At 37.4% G+C, this 19,672-nt stretch overlaps 1 pseudogene; it reads left to right on the top strand.

Moving 5' to 3' along the window:
• Nucleotides 1–1,663: 1,663 nt before the first annotated feature.
• LOC134363553 (synaptonemal complex protein 3-like) lies at nucleotides 1,664–2,298 on the top strand (annotated as a pseudogene).
• The last annotated feature ends 17,374 nt before the right edge of the window (nucleotides 2,299–19,672 follow it).

Consider the following 19,672-nt stretch of genomic DNA (forward strand, 5'->3'; position numbering starts at 1 on the left):
TCCGGGCCCCGTCTGTCATCATCCAGACCAAGGAGCTGGAAGGCAGGACTTACTGGCTCAGACTTTCCTCTGTGTGGAGGTGCTGGGGACCCTCCGATGCCAGAGCAATCAGATGAGTGGCCCATCCTCCGGCACTGAGGACAAGGGCATGGCGGTACCCTGGGATTTGGACATTGGCAGGCCCAGTGTTCATCTGCACCACGCTTGAAGCAGGCCCCCAGAATGGGGGTGCACTGGGTTACCCCTTTCCATTGGCTCCCAGAGCCAGCTGGCCTCAGTACTGCTACGAAGGCTTGGGTTTGGAGTTGGACCTTCTGCTGGATGCAGGCCTGTTTTTTAAGTTTGGCTGTTTCCTCCCAGGCATTAAAAACTTTAAATGCCATTCTCACCAGGTTGGGAATGGGAGTTTGATGGCCTTACCTGCAAAGGGTGGCAGAGGACGCCCCACCCAGCGAATTCAGTTAGCCAATTAAAATGGTATCTACCAAAAAAGGAGGGGGGAGGTGTGGGAGATTGGGTAAGGGGAACAGGGGTGAAGACTTGAGTAGCCTTAGGTGACTGAGGTAGGTCCGATTAGGAGGATTCCAGGAATCCAGGGGATAAATGGCGGCAGGGAGTTCTGGGGGTAAAAGATGGGAACTCTGAGAGTTCGGCCAGGAGAATGTTAAGGGCTCAAAAGCTAAAGCAATGACAGGAGTTCCAGGAGCTCAAAAGACAAAACAACGTAACAACAAAATAGGCGAAGGGATCTCCAGGAGTGCAAGAAGCAAAAACAAAGTAACAGCTATAATTGACCAAAATGGCAGGTTCTGCCAGAGATTGAAAGGAAGGGGAGTTCCAGGAATGCAGGAGGGGGGTGAGGAGGGAGGCAAAACGGAGGAGGACAGCTCCAGGAGCTCAACAGGGGTGGCCAGGACCCAGGAAGCCTCCGGTGACCGGGACAGAGTCAAAGACCAGCGCAGGACCAGGTAAGAAATCTTGTACTATCTAAACTACCACGAGATAAGTCCCTAGTTCCTGCTTTTCACGGAGTCAGAACCCTAATCACTTCTTCTCAGCTCTTCCCTGAGTGGAGCCTCAGTAAGTTTGGGGCAATAATGCACCTGACCCCACTTCCTTCCCCAACGTCCTTATCATGTATCCATCCTTCCACGGATAACCCAGGGCAGGTTATGTAAGCTCTTCATGTCCACCTCGTTGCACCTACATTCCATGTCCATGGAGGATTCCAGGTCACGCAGGACAGGCATGTGCTGTGTGTGGCACAGCCAGCTGCCAACCCCAGGGCACCTCTCTCAACTCACACCTTATGTCAGAGGGTGTCTAGATGGCATCACTGACTGCAGAGGACTGTGGTGGACAGACTATTGGACAACTGGGGTCAGATAGCAACCAAGAAATAGGCTGAGTGGGATGGTCACTGCCAACATCACCAACATTCCCAATGACCAGGGACAATATCTGCAGCCAAATATCTGTGAGTACCAAAGTTATGCAACAGTTCTAAAGCTAGAATGTGAGAGGAATTCAGAGCTGGAAATATGCTTAGCATAAAGGTCATAGATAGCAAAAGTGAGCTAAGGAGTCTCCTTAAAAATTGGATAAAGAGCTGCAAAATGTGAGAAGTGTCATGGCAGTGAAAAGGAGCTCTCTGTCAGAAATTATGGTGCCCTCTGGAAGAAAGCATTCCGGGAAATCCAGGAGACATCATGGAGGATCAGGTCATAAGAGCCCATGACTGTGAGAAAGAAGACAAGAAAGACCCGAGTGGTTCAGAGGAGGAAGTTGCTGAAGGGAAGATTCCAGAATCTGAAAAGCATGGGAAGAAAAAGCCTCTTGCGGAAAAGCAGAAGATGTGGGCGTGAAGTACAGAATATAGTGGAAAGATTTGGAGCTGACGTTGACAAAGCTCTTCTTGCCAAGGGAAAAAGACTAGGAAGGACACCAGGGCATCTGTCAAATCCGATAACCAGAGAATGGAACGTGTTTGGAAAACACAAGAGAAAGGCAGAAGCTTAACTGAGAATATTCTTAGCAGTTTGTGACTTTGTTTCAGCACTGAGATATAGATGTGCAGAAAGCGGAGGAAGAAGAAAAAGTACCTAATGTGTTTCGCCAGCAGCAAAATGTTTTCAACAACGTAGAATCGTTCAGAGTCAAAGCCTGAAAGCAATTAGGTCATTATACAAGCAGTTCATAAAGAGCACAGAGGACTTGCAGAAGAATCATGATAATCTACTTATTGGTGCACGAAATGAGCTTAGAAAAGAAGTGGCTGTGTTGCAGAAAAAAATATGATGGAAATTGTAAGATATTCTGTTTAAAATTGAGAAAATAAGGATGACTGCAAGCACTGAAGTATTTTATTTGCTGACATATGTGTAACAAGTAAAAATTAAACAACTGTTGATTCTCTCCTTTTGTGAAACAATGGCAGCAAGACATGGGAAGTGTTTGAAAGTGTCTTTAATCCATGTTGTTCCGAAGACTGTTTGAAGAAAGAACTTGAACCTAAATAACATGACAACAAGTATAACATTAGCCAAGAGTCATGTAAGTCATTAGAGTGGTTTAGAAATTCTAGTTTACATTATGACATCTTTAATCATTAGCTTGTTTCAGTGCAAGATCCTTATTTCCATTAAAACTTCCTAATACAATCTAAACAGTTATGTATCAGCTATATCCAAATTATATGTATCAAGCTTTCAGCTCTTTACTAGGAACAGTGAATTTTTCCCTCTAACACTGTCGATTAACATCCAGTAGCAAAGATGTTTTAATTTTTTTTTAAAAGCTGCAATATGTGATTTTGAATTGAATATTGCCGTATATACAAATAAAATAATGATTTATGCTTCTTTATACACACTTATACTAAAATTGTCAATCAGCTTGACTGCAAACTTTAAAGAGCTAATCTCCCAAATAAAACAAACAAATCACTTTGTGAAACTCCGATTTCTGTGACTAGTAGGGAAACAAAATGTTTGAGAATACTGTTAACATTTTATTAATTTCCAAGTGACAGGGTCACATCTGAAGTCAGACTAACATAATCTGTATGACAAGAATTGACAGTCAAGAACGTGAACAAAGATGAAACTTGGTGATTGGTTCATTGGCAAAGCACTTAACTATATATTGCAAATAATTATTATTGAGCAGATAGCCGTTTCAAATAATGGATAATATTGTCCTATTATCCTCTGAATATATACTGTACGGAGACTGCACAGGTGATCAATTTTATACTGTTATTGGTTATTATCATTCATATTAGATAATCTTCCCTTTTCACTTTGTTCTTGGCCACATTCACCAAGGATACTTAAATTTTATTAGTTTGCCATATTTACATTTGTTTTTATTCTGATTTGATTTTCCAGGTTATCAGGATTTCTGTGTACTGAGAGCATCACAGAGATTTTTAATGAAGTGTTTAAGTAAACATTTCATCGAGATTTTTTACTGCAGCTGTGATACTTGAAAGGGATGGCCCAGAGTCGCAAAGAATTACATGAGAGACAGAGACTCAGCCAGAATGTACGTTGGAGGGCCTCAGGGGCGAGCGGGTGGGCTGCCCTCTCAAAGCGGGAGCAGCAGCAGGGACAGTCACGTTGGGCCTTTTGTACCCAGTTAGGCTGAGCTGGACTGTTCCTATTGGCTAAGGAGGAAGGGGAGGGAATAGAATGGAATTTAAGCTGAGCTGGGGCATTCCTCTTGGTGGGAAATTCACACATGCGGGAAGGAGATGTGGTGGTGAGGGGGAAAGGGGTAAGGGGGGTGGAGGTTCGTGGTTCTCAGATAATGTGCTCCTCTAGGGACCTGAAACTTTCTGCAGCCGTTTTGGGTGTTCTCCACCTGCCTCCGTCTTAGACTGACATCAGTTAACATATAATTGCCTAACAATACTTTTTTACGTGTGGGATATTAAATGCACATCTTGATTTAGAAAAACAGGATTTCTATTCTCTGTCTTAAAGATGTCTATCTTAATTGCACATAATAAAAGAGTAAATAAATTCTCTATGTGGCTTCAGTAGTAGGAATCTGTGTGGAGGCAAGTAATGCTCGTGGCTTTGCTGACAGGTTGTGCACGACTGCAAGAGGCATTCTGTAGGTGCTGTTGAAGTTAACACAGTTAACACTTTCTTTACATATTGGAAATGCTCAATGTTATTCTGGCTGCTTGTTTCTTAAGCTTCTGAGAAAGTTTGTTTAAAAATAATTCTATAAATTTTGATTTCATTTTTATGTTTTTATTTCTTTCAGTATTTATTCTTTATATGTAACGGCTGTGTTATACATTTTGGTTAGAATATGTATGTCTTTAGGCAGGCTAGAACTTGATTAAGACTTGTTTCTTAAAGTCTTTTTGATATTAACATTTCTCTGCCAGGTTTTTAAAAAATTATTGGCTATATTCCACCTTCTTATATTCAAACATTTACAGTCTCATATTTTAAATATATCTATTATTAATAACATGAGATGACATTTTTGCTAATAAAAGCTGCTATTTCCATTTTACTTTGACTACATTGGCTATTGAAACATTATACTATTACAGACACATGTAGGTGTGGGTGTTCTGTTACTATTTGACCTCTGAGATTCTGCTTTGTCCATGTTTTTCTTTCCTTTTCTTGAGAATGAGCAATAAGCAAACAGTGAAGCTTAAAAGAAAATGTCTAGGGAATAAGATGCCCAAAGAGGCATGACTAATTTCTGACATTTATGTGGGAATCTAGAAAGCTGCACAAAAGTATAGGGCTCCATGCATGTCCAGGGTGTCCTGTGAGGGACAGAAGCTGTAATTTTAAAATTCCAGGTAAGCTGTGTCTATGGGTGGACGGTTTCACACAGTAGGTTAAGGGTGAGATTTGGGCACAGAGAAATAATGAGCTTGTGTGTGTTTACCTCACTGCACGGGCAGAACATCTGGTCAAGGTGCCATAGTCAAGAACACTACTGTCAAGTTAGGCAGATGTGCATTAAAATCTCAGCTCCAAATCCTTACTGTGTGACTTTAGACAAAGTGATTCACTTCTGTGTTACTCAGTTTCTTCATCTGCAGTGTGTGTGTGTGTTTTGGGATAGTTACACCTGCCTTCATGGGTCTGTTGTGAGAATTAAATGAGATAATGTTGGGTAAAGTACCTGGCACAGTGTCTGGATGTTGATGGTGCTCTTGGTTGGTAGTTTTTGGTTTTTGGCTCTCCAGCACCTATCTCCTTCCTAATAGCATCCTATTTTCCTCTGGGAAACTTCCTCTGCCCACTGTGTGTCATCATGGAGAAACATTAATTCAAGGTTTCATCTTCAGAAGCTGATGGATCATAAGCTTCCTCTGCCTGCAACTGTCCAGTCAGGGAGAGCAGGTGACCTATGTCTATGAAAGAGAAAGAGAAAAGCAGATGGAATGTTGATGGTAATTTTGCTGCAGCAGAGCAAACCATTCTTTCACCCAGCACTGGACAAAAACATTGAACAAACTAGAAATAGAAGAGAAGTTCCTCAAACTGATCAACAGCATCTACAAAATATCTATAGTTAACGTCACTGATGGTGAAGGAATGGATGCTTTCCCTCTAAGCTCAGGGATGAGGCAAGAATGTCCACTCTTACAAATTTCTCTTCAATGCTCTACTGGAGATACGAACCAGGGTAACTAGGTAAGAAAGTTAAAAAGAAAAAAAAGGAATCAAGATTGGAAGAGCAGACATAAAACTATCTATTCAAAGATGACCTGATCTTGTGTATAGAAAATCCTAAGGAATCCACTAAAAAACTGTGAAAACTAAGAAATGAGTTCAGCAAGGTTGCAAAATACAAAAGAAATATGATAATATTTTAAAAATCACTTGTGTTTCTGTACATTTGTGCTATGCACTGAATTCGGCCCTCCATTCATATGTTTAATCCCTAAACCCCCACATGAATGTATTGGAGATAGGGCCTTTAAAGAGGTGACTAAGGTTCAATAAGGTTGTAAGTGTAGAGCCTTGATCTGATAGAACTTATGTCCTTATAAAGGAGGAAGAGACATCCATTCTATTTCAACCCACGTGAGAACACAGAGAGAAGGTAGCCATCTGCAAGGCAAAGAGCGAACCCTCATCAGAAATCAAACTCTGCCAGAACCCTGATTTTGGATTTTCTCACTTCTGGAACTGTGAGAAATTAAATTTTGGTTGTTTAAGCCACCCAGTCTATGGTATTTGGTTATGGCAGCCTGAGCAGACTAAGACTGCTTGTAATGAAGGATCCAAAAATGAGATTTTTTGTTAAAATAAATTTAACAGAAGTATTGTGCTAAAGGGGGAAGGAGAGTGGGATAAGGGAGGAATTGGTAAAGGGCGCCAAAAATTGATTACATTGTACAATGTTAAATATGCTAATTTTCCTGATTTGAACACCACATAATGCACACAGGTATGATATTCAATGTTGTACCCCACAGATATGTACAATCAGCTATGTTCCAATAATAAATAAATAAATAAAATAGGGAAGTATGAGGAAAAAATTAATTTAATTGTGAATAGCATATGTGTGACCAATAAATGTGTGACATGAGGAAAAATGAACAGCATGCTAAAGACTGTGTTCTCTGGCATTGATCCAAAAAAAATAAGAAGTTATCTTAAAAGAAATGCAAAACTTATGCTTTGAAAATTTAAAAAAAAACATTGTTGAAAGAAATAAAAGAGGATCTGAATGTATGGGAAAATATGGCTGCTCATGTGTCAGAAGACCTAACATTGTTAAGATGACCATACGCCCCAACTGATCTGCAGGTTCAATGTTACCCCTCTCAAAGTACCAGCTGACCTCTCTGTAGAAATTGACAAGCTGATTCTAAAATTAAAATGGAATTGCAAGTGGCTCCGAATATCCAAAATAATCATTAAAAAGAAGAATGAAGTAGGAGAAATCACATTTCCCAGTTTCAAGACTTCCTGCAAAGCAACGGTCACAATGTGATGCTAGCACAAATATACACATACATATCAATAAAATGAAATTGAGACTCCAAAGAAATCCGTCCATCTATGAGAAGGTGTTATGTTTGATAAGGGTTCCAAGAGCATTTAATGGGCAAAAGATAGATTTTTCAACAAATGGGTGCTGGGACAACTGGATAAACCAGAGACAAGAGAATTAAGTTGAATATTTACTTCACACCATATCTGAAAATTAACTCTGAATGGCTCAAAGACCTAAATGTAAGATCAAAAACTATAAAAGTCCTACAAGAAAACAGAGGTAAATCTTTACAGCCTTGAATTGGCAAGGAATTCTTAGCTATAACATCAAAAGCAAAAGTAATAAAAGAAAAAATAGATTAAATGGAGTTCACCAAAATTAAAACATCTGTGCTTCAAAGGACAGCATCAAGAAAGCCAAAAGACAACCTGCAGAATGGGAGAAAATATTTGCAGAGTAAGTAACTGTGGAGTATACATAAAGCAAATGTACTTCACAGGGCCTGGTTTTCCAAAACCTTGCAATTTCAGGTTTAGCCTAGCTTCCTAAAAGTACATATAAAATGTTGACCTTGTAAAAGACAGGAAATTTTCCCCAGGCTATAGTCTCTGTTGTAAGACAAAGAATTGTAACACACCAAGGTTGCTTGTTCAAAGACAGACAAGTTACTGATTGATATGTAAAGATGCTGGGAAATTGCAGTAGGAGAGAGAATGTTTGCTAAGATCAAGCTTTTGTTGGTGGATTGAATTAACTTCTTATAAATTGCCTTATGGAATGTCACCTTGCTTGCTTTATTGAATGTTACCAGATTCTATTGTTAAACTTGCTAAACTATAGTTAGCAAAAACCCCATCTATGTTCTCTTTCTGTAACTTCCTGGTCTGGAGAGTAAATGCAGGACGAGAACACAAACTTGTGGTTAATTTCCCAAATGGAAGGAATGCCTCTCTCTTGAGGGTTCCAGGAGATTAACCCCTTCTGGGGCTTCTCACTGCTCAGAAGAGATGGGCTTTGAGTATTCTTTTGTGTCTCTGCCACCCAGGGGAAAAGGGGTGACAAATCTATCGGAGGCAAAACAACAAATGGTGACCCCAACGTGACAAATTCTGGGTCTAAGGATAAGAGACCAACCTGCCAAGCCTTCGAAAGAAAGTAAAAGGATGTCTGCTACTCATCCCTTCAAAAGGGAAATCCCAGTAAGGGGGACTCACCCTATAAAGGGGATCACAGAGGTGGGTTTTGATTAAGCGATTGCCTGCCTGATGCAGTGTCTAGCTAGGGCTTTGCTTGGAAGTTTTGCTTTCTTACTCTCTCAATTTTTCTATCTATTCTTATGATTATGGTTATTTTACTGTCTAAGAGGAAAGTTCAACATAGTTCAGTCCTTCTATGTCTCCTTAAGGCAGTAGGTTATAAAGTAACTAACCATCATCTAATTAAATTATTATTGGATTATAGTGGTTTGAAAATCATGTTGAATTGCTTTAAAAATTATTCATAACCTCACAATAATCACTCACAATGTATATCGACAAAATAAAATTTAAAAAAAATTATTCATAACCTTAACAAGTCAAAAACACATTTATGCCATTAAAGAGGATGAAAAACGATCCTCACCTCCTCCTCCTCTTCCTGCACCCCCACATTTGGAGGCAAATAACTCATTTATTCCCTTGATGGAGTCCTGTCTTAAGGAAGGACATAACATGGGAGTTGATGCTCGTCATGTCTTTCCTGTTGTAAGAACTAGGACTCAGTCAAGACATGAAAACCTCCCATTCTCCTTGTTTGAAAGATTTAAAAGAGCATCACAGAAAATGGCTTACATAGTGCTTTTACTAAGGGATACTTATAATCAATTGCTAATGGGTATAATTTGACTGCTTGGGGTTGGGAAACACTTGGAAAAACTGTTTTAACACCTGCTCAATATACTGTATGGCTACAAAAATATCGGGAAGCCTTACGTGCTATTTCACTTGAAAATTTATGAAATGAGGTTCAGATTAGTATAGACATGTTACTTTGTCAAGAGTCAACCTGCTATAAGGAACAGCATGGGAGCCTGAGGAGCGACACCCCTTGTTCAGCTAGGCTGCAGGGGGATCCCCTGTGTGTGGCATGGCTCCACAAAATTTCCTGTTGTTCACCTTTTGTTACTTGACAAGGCTTTCCAAAATTAAAAAGCCCAAACTTTTGGCTTGGCATGGCTTTGGGGAATTCCAAGGGCCCTGGAGTTTCTCAAAGAAAATGTTAAATATGTATCATAATTAATTGGTTTATTTAAAGGGCATTGTCTGTACTAAAGATGTTTTTGATGCATGTTCTGAGTGTGGGTTGGCTTGATTTAATTTTGTTGTTGATCTTTCCTGTTAGTGGTGTGTGCATTGACCCATAATTCTAGAATAATTGGCTCTATAGTTGTGATCATGCTCTTGTACATGTTGAATGAAGTTATTATGTTAAATTTCTATAAATCCATGTCTCCTTGGGAGACGGTGGGTCCAAGTGCAGTGGTGTTTACAACTAATTGATCACAACCAGTTACAGATTTCTTTGTTCCTTCTCCACTCCCACTGCTACACTTGATTCACCAAGAACATGTCATTCCATAGTAATAATAAGAATGACGCAGTGTATTTGAGTAGGGTCATTTAATTTTTCACTTTGTTCCCTGTGCTGTTCCTGGAGTTTCTTGGCAGGGAGATGAGAAGTTTTGTTACAAAGATAAATAAGTTAGGTAGTAGAAAAGTGCAAATTTTGATATTAACAGGTTTTGTTTAAATCAGTTTGTAACATAAAACTTGTATCAATAGCATAAAATTTAATAGAGATTTATAGTTAAGTTTTATGATAAAAATCATGTTATAAACATTGTGATTTTGATTATAAATTAAAATGATTATATTATATAGAGTATAAACAATTGTCAAACATAACTCATCAATGTTATTAAAATCAAGTATAGTAAGTAAGTAAGATTTAAAAAGGGTTAAAATGCAAGCTAAGAAGGTTAAAGATTTACACTCAGACCAAAGGCCTGACGTTTAAAGCCAAGCATGCTGCTATTGTATAGTTTCCTGGCCGCAAGCCACAGGCTTTGGGGTGAACTATTGATGCATGAGTAGATGTTTTTGTCAGAGTATGGGTGCTTTGGAACATCTTGACTTTTCCTTTTCAATAGAAATGAAATAAGAAATGTTTTGATTAAAAGATAAATCATTATGTAAAATATAAGTAAAAAGGTATAAATAAAACAAAATTCACGTGGTTATTGTCCACACTTGCACTAGACATCTGTGGTCCATGTCTTTCTTTTTTTCACCGAATCCACACCACCTATTCAGGTGCAACGAATCTTGTGGAGCTGGTCTCTGGCATTACTTGACCAAACAACTAGAACAGCCATAAAAGCTTGGAAAAAAATTCCTGAAACAAAATCTAAACTTCAACCTCTTGCTTCCCCTGATGTGTTTTGGATACAAAGATTAGATAAGACTCAGCCACTATTGACATTATCTATTGAACAAAAATTAATTACAGATTCAGGGGCTGATGTTACCATAATTGCTAAAAGGGATTGGACTCCATTATAGAAAGTAACTTCTTTCCCAGTGACACTTACTGGATTAGACGGTTTCAAAATCCCTTATGAAAGTAAAAATCCTTTGTTGTGTACTGGTCCCGGAGGACAAACTGCCTCCATTGTGCCTTCTGTTCCAGTTCTTCCTTGAACTCTATGGGGCCAAGACCCCCTTGCTCAATATGATAGTTATACTGGGACATGTCCTTCAAAACTTATCACGATGGCCACGGCCACACTCCAACCATTCAAATCACAGTGGACCCCTGGTGAAATTAAATCAAGCTGCTTTACTTGTTAGACAATCATTACAAATGGGACATTTAAAGCCATTGCATAGTCCCTGGAATATTCCCACTAAATCTTTTGCTACTGTTAGACAGGGACCCATTGAGCCTTATATAGATTTTATTAATCATCTTCAAGATGCTATAATGAGACAAATTGACAATGCTCATGACAATCCAGAACTGCTATCACAAGTTTATTTACATTTAATCAAACAAGTTAGTAATGCTGTTTACAACCAGCTCCAGATAAAATACAAAAAAACGGAGCCTTGGAAATACCTTGGTATTTTAATCACTCAGAGAAATATACAGCCACAAAATGTATCTTTCTATATTCAGGAGCCTGTTACTCTAAATAATTTACAAAAATTACTTGGCTGTATTAACCAGCTCCACCCTTCTATGGGTGTTCCTACTTATCAATTACAACGTTTGTTTAATACCTCGAAGGGAGACCCTGATCTGTCCTCCCCTCATTACTTATCTGAAGAAGCAAAATTAAAATTAAAACAGACTAAATCCTTTCTACATTCCAGACAAGTAACACATATTGTTAAATCTCAAGTCATTCATTTCATTATTTTGAATACCGCACATAGTCCCACAGGTTTGCTTTGTCAGTTTCTTCCTCAGATAGGAGTCATTGAATGGGTTTCCTTACCCCATCAACAAAAAAAGGAAATTATATACTAAATTAGAACAATGTATTCAGCTACTCACTAGGGGAAGACACCGTTGTCAAGTACTTACTGGGTATGAACCTGATATTATCAATCCTGGTCTTCCTGTTCCTTTATCAATTGGAAATGATATGGCTAATCACTTTATGTGTAATAATGTTTTACAGAAAGCTATTGATTCTCATCAGGTTTTTCATCAGGGTACATGAGCTTTAGCTAACATGCACCAAGTCTCTTATAGGAAAGCTCAAGATATCGTTTGTGCTTGTCCCAATTGTCAGAGGTTTTCTAAATCTAATTTCCCTGGAGGAGTTAATCCTTGAGGAATAAAAGGTAATAAAATTTGGTAAACGGGAGTCAGTCATTATTCCTCTTTTGGATGTCATAAATATTGACATGTTACTGTTGATACTTACTCTGGTCTTATTCATGCCACTGCCCAAACAGGAAAAACTGCTAAACATGTTAAAAAAAGCATTGTCTTTCTGCCTTTGCTACCACGGGGATTCCAAATTATAATGGACCAGCATACACCTCCAAAGTCTTTCAAGTATTCTGTGACAAGTGGAACATCAAACATGTCACAGGAATCCCATTTAACCCCACTGGCCAGGCAATTGTTGAAAGAGCTAATGGCCTTCCACAATCTCAAATAAGTAAACAAAGGAAGGATAATATAAATATAGGAATGGCCCTTCATGAACAGGTCTTTAAAGCTCTGTTTACACTAAATTTTTTAAACTGTAATTCCAAAAAATTAATGGCCACAGAAAGAAACTTTCTACCTCCTAAAAAGAGAACTAAACCCTTTGTTTTATACCATCACCTGCCAACGGGACCACAATGATTGGGACCTGTCGAATTGTTAACATGTGGGAGAGGGTATGCATCTGTTCTTTCACCCACAGGCCCTCTATGGATTCCTGCTAAGGCTATCAAACCTTATGTGAAAACCCCAGGCCAGATGAGGAATTGAATCTGCTCCCAAAATTTCAATGCCTCGCTATCACACCTCAATCCATCTCACTGGGGATGGTACACATCAGACCACCAGTAATAAAAATAATAACAACAAGCTCCAAATTGACCTGGGGTAAATTTTTAAAAATCAGCAGTCAAATAGATTTCAATAGCTCAGCCCTTAAGCTCAGCAACTCATTTAAGAAACAAAAACTAAACTAAAATCTACATGTTTAACTAAATGGTCTCAAATTTTCTGGGATCTAGCTGGTTATCTTAAACAGACTTCTAAATTTTCTTCTGGGATAATCTACGTATTCCTTCACAAAATCCTGTTGTAGAATTTTATATTATTTTCTTAAAAGGAAGAAAATCCTCTCTGTATCTTCTTGAAAAGGCTTGCATACTTTGCTTTACAATGTAAATTCTTTTCCTTGTGTTCTTTAAAACAGGGTGATGCCTCACCAATAAGTCTTTAAAAATAAGCGCAATCTAAATCTGACTGTCCTTTATACTAGTGAGTTTTTATTACATTTTAAACAAAACCTATAAAATCCTTATTTGTTCTTGTTGTTTATGTCTGCATATATGTGTATGTAAGCTGTATGTTATCGCTACATGTTCATGTCTGTATGTGTATTCATACTGTCTACATGGTACCAAATTTCCTTATAATTAATGAGTGCTCATTAAATAAATAAGCATACTTTTCAAGTTCACATGACTTAAATTTTCTAAAGTTTTGACAAAGTAAATATATTTTCAAAATTTGATTTAAACCTTTTACCTAAATCTGTCTCTATGTCAATATGTCTCCCCGTTATCTAAGCTCTGCCTACTGGCCATGCTGAGAGAAACAACATCTTTTAGACATTATCTTTGTAAATACTGACCTCTGTCTTAAGCTCCACATGGCCCTAAATGCCACATGGAAACCTGAGACCCAGGATGGCTAGTGAAAGGAAACCTATGCCCAATATTACATAGGCCCTAGTTAGCATTAGCTTATAGGGGTATAGATTTTACAGCAAGATTTTTGGCTGGGAAACTATAAATATTTATTTGGTAGAAATAGCTAAGACTCAAACTGGAATTTATGTAATCTGCTATGACACATGGACGCCTATTTACTAACCTTTAATTACATAAAAATATTCTTATCAGCACACATTGCTGCCTGGGTTTACTAATCAAACAGGATTACTAAATGTGTTCTCACTTAACTGTTCTTAATACAAAATTGTAAAAGGTTTTCTTTTTCCTTTAAATAATGGTTTAAAAAACTTATTTCATAATAATTTCTTGTGCTCTCTGCCTTTAAAATCCTTTGTCACTTGGGTTTTATTTTTTGTAGTGATTTGTGATCTTATTCAACTAAATGGTTTAAACCTTTTGTTATTTGACAAGACTTTCGAAGACTAAATTCTAAGACCTCAAACTTTTAGTTTAAACTAACTTTAAGGAGTTCCAAGGGCCCTGGAGCTTCTCAAAGGATATATAAGAAATATATCAAAACTAATTGGCTTATTTAATAAATTAGAGTATATGGGAAAGTATTGTCAGTACTAACAATGTTATGAATATATGTTCCAAAATATTGTAAGGTTCTTAAAAATCTGTGTCTTAATATAAATGCTACTGGTCATAATCTTGGTTCAATTATAATTTTAAAATGTTATGTCTTCAAATGTTTCATGAAAAAACTCTAATAGGTACAGTTTCCTGACAAACTTTAAGTTCATACCTTTAAACTAAATTTCCAAAATTCTAATAAAGAAACCAATGGATTTTGGAATTGTTCACAAAGATCAAAACAATAAAAGTTAATTAATGAACTAATTAAAAGGAATTATGGGTTTTTACAATTTCCTTATTTTAAAACACTGCTGGTTCTCTTAATGTTTTGATTTCCAAATTTAAAAAAACTCTCTCTCTAAGCTACCTATAACTGACAACAGTTTGGTAAAATATCATTTAAAACAGAGATAGAAACTTTGTTCTCTCCCTATTTGGTCCCCCCAAATTTAATAAATTTAAGTATCCTTATAATTATTATAACAATATAACTTTTTATAAGTTCAATAAAAATTAATTCTCTTTCTCTTTATAACAGGGTATAATTGAAAACTTTGGATATAAGATAATATGTCTCACTACTAAGTTGCTGACCCTTCTTTCATATTTCCTTAATTTGGCCTAACTCCTGCTTCATCTTGCTGCTGTTCATCTTCCCCCCAACATGGGAACGGACAACCTGGAAATCAGCTTTCCCGGTGCTGGGGAATCTATACAAAAAAGTAAGGCCTTTTCAATCAAAATATTAATCATCAGTGCTTTAATAAAAAATGCTTTAATCCTAAAGGGGGAAATAATATCTGGTCTACAAAAGCAGTTCTTTAAACTTTCTTGGCCTTAAAAAAAGGTGTTTGTAACTTGAATAAAACATCCTGTTCTTAAACAAAAGACTTATAATTAATCAAAAACTTTTACAAAAACTAGATGCTTTGGAAACAGTGATGTCCTGGACAGTTGCGCATCAACAAACTCTCTGGACTCAAAATCAGCTACTGTATGGAGCAGAATCCCATTCTGGAGTTTCAACAACTGGTAATAAGGCCCAATTCACAGCACCTGGGATGATGCTGATGCAACTGCCCTAAAAGACAATGACATCATCAGTCCTCACCTGAAGTAAATTTTAAAAACTTGCTATGCTAAATAATACTAACTTTGCTTTAAATACCTTTGTCTTAACTGTGAAAGCCTGATCTATAGCTTTTGCTTCTTTTAAATAAATAAAATGGGTGAGATGTGGAGTATACATAAAGCAAATGCATTTCACAGGCCCTGGTTTTCCAAAGCCTTGCAATTTCAGGTTTAGCCTAGCTTCGTAAAAGTACATATAAAATGTTGACATTGCAAAAGACAGGAAATTTTCCCCAGGCTATAGTCTCTGTTGTAAGATAAAAAATTGTAACACAACAAGGTTACTGGTTCAACGGCAGACAGGTTACTGATTGATATGTAAATATACTGGGAAATTGTGGTAAGGATAGAGAATGTTTACTAAGATCAAGTTTTTGTTGGAGGATCAACTTAATTTCTTACAAATTGCACTATGGAATGTCACCTTGCTTGCTTTACTGAATGTTACCAGCTTCTATTGTTAAACTTGTTAAACTTTACTTAGCAAAAAACCCATCTATGTTCTCTTCCTGCAACTTCCTGGTCTGGAGAATAAATGCAAGAAGAGAAGCCAATTCAGGATTAATTTCAGAAATGGAAGGAATGCCTCTATCTTGAGGGTCCTGGGAGATTAACCCTTTTGGGGCTTCTCACTGCTCAAAAGAGATGGGCTTTGAGTAATCATTGGTGGCTCTGTCACCCAGGGGAAAAGTGTTGACAAATCCATGGGAAACAAAGCAACAGTAACTAATAAAGGGTTTGTATCTAGAAAACATAAGGAACTCTTGCAACTGACTTATAGTAATTCAACCCCTAAAAATCCAATCGTAAAATGGACATAATATCTGAATAGGCATTTTTTCATAGCAGATATTCAAATGGCCAAAAAGTACATAAAAAACTACTCAAAGCCACTAGTCATCAGGGAAATGCAAATTAAAACCATAAACCATAGTGAGAGATCACCACATACCCACTGGGGTGACTAGAATAAAAAAGTCAGATAACAATGTGTTGGTGAAAGAGAAAGAAAGAGATGTGCAGAAATCAGAAACCTAATACACTTTTGGTAGAAATATAAAAAGGTGATACCAAAATAGTCTGGCAGTTCCTCAAATGATCAAACATAGAGTTGTCATAAGAAACAGCAATTTTACTGCTATGTATGTGCCCAAGAGAAATGAAAACATACATTGACCCAGAAACTTGTACATAAATATTTATGGCAGCGTTACTCATAATAGCCAAACGTGTAAATGACTCAAATGTCCATCAGCAGACAGATGGATAAACAAAATGTATATACATAGAGTGGAATATTATTCAGAAATAAAAAAGCATGAAAAAGCCTTTCAGTTTCTGGTCTGGCATGTAAAGAGCTTGGACGTCATCACTCCCATCCACACAGTAAGAAAAAAGCTGAGCAAACTGAAAATCAACAACTATTCTAAGATTCGTCAGAGAATTGAAATCATAGGGCAAACCATTGCCCCAAGTTGAAAAGAATCACAACTCACCAGGGCATAAGCCCAGGAGCAGAAAAGTCCATGGAGAATGGTTCTGGGGTTGGAGAACCGAAACCGTAATTGATCCATTTTTGGAAGCTCAGTGTTGACAAGTTTGAGAGTAAAAACTCCAGTGAGACCACATCTTAAAGGAGCCTCCATACTTTCATGAGTTTTACCTCCAGAAGCCCTACCAGATTCTCGCAGTGAAGGTCAGAGAAGACTCTCTTCGTACTTCCTGCAGGGGGAGGAGGAAAGCAGCCATTTACAAACATGCCCAGAGCATTTTGTTCGTCTTAAGAAAGTCTTTACTCAGGAGAAACTATTTACCAGAACCTAACTGACTGGGTTTCACCAGCGACTAACTGACCTAGGGGACAGGAAGTTCCCAACTCCAACCTGTCCTAGCCTTCCTGTGCCACCTAAGGGGATAAAACAATACAAAACTGAGAATCACTTGTGAAGGTCACAGCCCAGGTGCAGAGGCCAACTGAAAAACTGAGAATAAATCAGAGGACTGTATGATGCTTCCCCTCTTCTGCAACTTACAACTACATCAATAGCATTCCTGTAAAATGACAGGGAATGCAACTGACAGGACTGTGTATCTTAAAAGCTCTGTTTAAGAAGAAGTCTTTAAGGAAACCCAAAGACAACATGGCAGACAAAAACAAGGACACCAGAGGAAATTTTAGCCTCTGATAATGACAGCTATAGCAAACAGAAAGTACAGCCCAACCATTAGGCAGATAAATACAAAACCTCACATTAAAGCTTGATTACCTCACTTTCTTTTAAAAAGTACATCATATCTCACTTTCAACAAAAAATTAAAACACATTCTAAACACAAAATACACGGTTTGAAAAGACAAGGCAAGCATCAGAACCAGGCTGAGCTATGGCAGACTTGTTGAAATTATCAGACCAGAAAACAATTTTTTTAAACTTTGGTTAATATGCAAAGGGTTCTAAAGGAAAGCCAGGAAAATATGGAAGAACAGATAGGTAATTTAAGCAGAGAAATGGAAACACTAAGAAAGAATCGAAAGAAAATGCTAGAATTCGATACTTAGTCATATTGTATTAGAATTGCAGAAAACAAAGAAAAAATCTTGAAAGAAGCCAGAGGAAAAAACTCTTAACCTGTAGAGAAGCAAAGATAAAAATGACATCAAACTTCTCTTCCAAACTGTGCACACAGGACAAGGGTGCAGCGAAATAGCTAAAATGCTAAAAGAAAGAAACACCAGAACAGAATTCTTTTTCCAGTGACACTACCCTTCAGAAGTGAAGGAGAAAGACTTTCTCAGATGAACAAAAATTGAGGGAACATGTGACCAATCGACCTGCCCTTGCAAGACATGTTAAAATAGATTCTTCAGAAAGATGGAAATGATAGATCAGAAACTATGATCGACATAAAGAAAGGAAGAGCATTAGAGAAGAAATCACTGAAAGTAATATTAACTCATTTATGTTTGTTATTCTCAATTGATCTAACAGTTAACAAGTTTTTCAAATTAATAATAGCAGCGATATATTTGGTGATTATAGATTATGGGTAAGTGCAGTGAATGACAGCAATGTTATAAGGGATGGGAGGGAGGAGTTGAGAATACTCTGTTATCAGGTACTTGTACTACTGAGAAGTGACGTAGTGTTATTTGAAAGAGGACTTGGATTGGCTGTAAGTGTATATTGCAAACTCAAGGTGACCAGGAAAGCAAGGAAAGAAAAGAGTATAATGGATATTCTGAAAGGAGGAAAAATGGAACCATACCAAATTCTCAATTAAAACCAAAGAAGGCAGAAAAAGAATAAAATGCCACCCTCCAAAAGACACATAAAAGAATGGCAATAATTAGAAAATAGTAACCAATATGGTAGATATTAATCCAACTCAATCAATAATCACTTTACACATCAATGGTCTAATTACACCAGTTCAACGACAGAGACTATCAGAGTGAATAATAATAATAAAAGACCCAACTATATGTTGTCTACAAGAAACCCATCTTAAATATACATGCACAAATAGCTTTAAAGTAAAGAGGTAGAGAAAGATATACCATGCTAACACCAATCAGAAGACAGACAGAGCAGCTGTAATAATTTCAGAAAAAGCTGACTTCAGAGAAAGAAAAAAATTATCTGAGATAGAGTGGCATGACATAAGGACAGAGGGATCAATGACCTTTTTTTCTCTTTCTATAGCTTTTGGTTTTAAGTTCATTTATCTGATGATAAGAATAGTTATTCTGGCACATTTTCGGTTTTCTTTTGTGTAGAATATATTTTTCCATCCCTTCATTATTAGTCTGTGTGAGCATTTACAGGTGAGGTGAGTTTCCTGTAGGCAGCACACGGTTCAGTCTAGGTTTTTAATCCACCCATCCATTCTATGCTTTTTGAGTGGGGAATTCAATCCATTTACATTTAGGGTTGTTATTGAAAGACATTGTCCTATTTTTGGCATTTCTTGATTTTGTGGAGATTGTTTTAAATATCTTTTGTTCCTTTCTTTTCCTTTTATTGTTTGTCTTTGGAGTTCTTTGGTTTTTTTAGGTGGTAGGATATAGTTAGTTTCTTTCTCTTTCTCATTTGCATATCTGCTCTACCAACAGATTTTGTTCTTTCTCATGTATTCATGGTGGCGATTATTGTTTTTTCAGATTCCAGATGCAGAACTCCCTTAAGGATTTCTTGTAGAGCTGGTTGTGTGGTGGTTAAATTTTGCAGTTTTTATTTGTCTGGGAAACACACTATTTCTCATTCGTTTCTGACAGGTAGCCTTACTCGGTACAGTATTCTTGGCTGGCAGTTTTTTTCCTTTAGTACTTTGAATATATCGTCCCATTCTTTTTTGGCCTGTAGGGTTTCTGTTAAGAAGTCTGCTGTTAGTCTGATGGGGACTCCTTTACAGGTGACTTGATGCTTTCCACTTGCTCTTTTTAGGATCCTCTCA

The sequence above is a fragment of the Cynocephalus volans genome, chromosome 15, assembly GCF_027409185.1.
Source record: "Cynocephalus volans isolate mCynVol1 chromosome 15, mCynVol1.pri, whole genome shotgun sequence".
In the NCBI taxonomy this organism is placed as follows: domain Eukaryota; kingdom Metazoa; phylum Chordata; class Mammalia; order Dermoptera; family Cynocephalidae; genus Cynocephalus; species Cynocephalus volans.